Genomic DNA, 682 nt, shown 5'->3' on the forward strand with positions numbered 1-682 from the left:
TGTTCTGGGCGGTGGGGGGCAGTGCTGGGGTGCAGTGCTGGGCATTGGGGTGCAGCACGTGGCAGACGAGGGTGCAGTGGGGCAGCGCAGGCCGGGGCGGTGCAGTGCGGCCTGCGGCGGGGCAGCATGGCGCAGCAGCACGGCGCAGCAGCGCGGCGCAGACGGCAGGACGGGGCAGCGTCGTGGTGAAGACGCCGCGCAGCGATGCAGTGACGCGGCACAGTGAGGTGGCACTGCAGCAGTGACGCAGCGCAGCACTGCAGCGCCTGCACACCGCCATGCAGTGACGCCCTGCCGCGGGGCGGCACCGCGGCACGGAGGGACGGTGTGGTGCCGTAGCGCGATGACGCAACACAGCGCTGCAGTCCAGCGCTGCAGTGCCGCAGTGTGACGATGCGACGCAGCGCTCCAGGGCAATGATGCAGCGCTGCAGTGTGATGATGCGATGCGCCGCTGCACTGCAACGAGGCGGTGCCACAGCATGGTGATGCAACACAGCGCGGCGGCGCAACCACGCAGTACTGTACTGTGATGATGCAACGCAGCGCTGCAATGACGCAATAAGGAAGGGCAGCGCAGCGCTGGCGGCGGCCAGGCACCGGGCGGGTAGCCCCACCATGACGTCACAGCGCGGTGACGCGACGCGGCGGCGCGGTGACGCAGAGAGCGCACTCCCCCCCCC

The sequence above is a fragment of the Aptenodytes forsteri genome, unplaced genomic scaffold (assembly GCF_000699145.1).
Source record: "Aptenodytes forsteri isolate BGI_AS27 unplaced genomic scaffold, ASM69914v1 Scaffold429, whole genome shotgun sequence".
Taxonomy (NCBI): Eukaryota; Metazoa; Chordata; class Aves; order Sphenisciformes; family Spheniscidae; genus Aptenodytes; species Aptenodytes forsteri.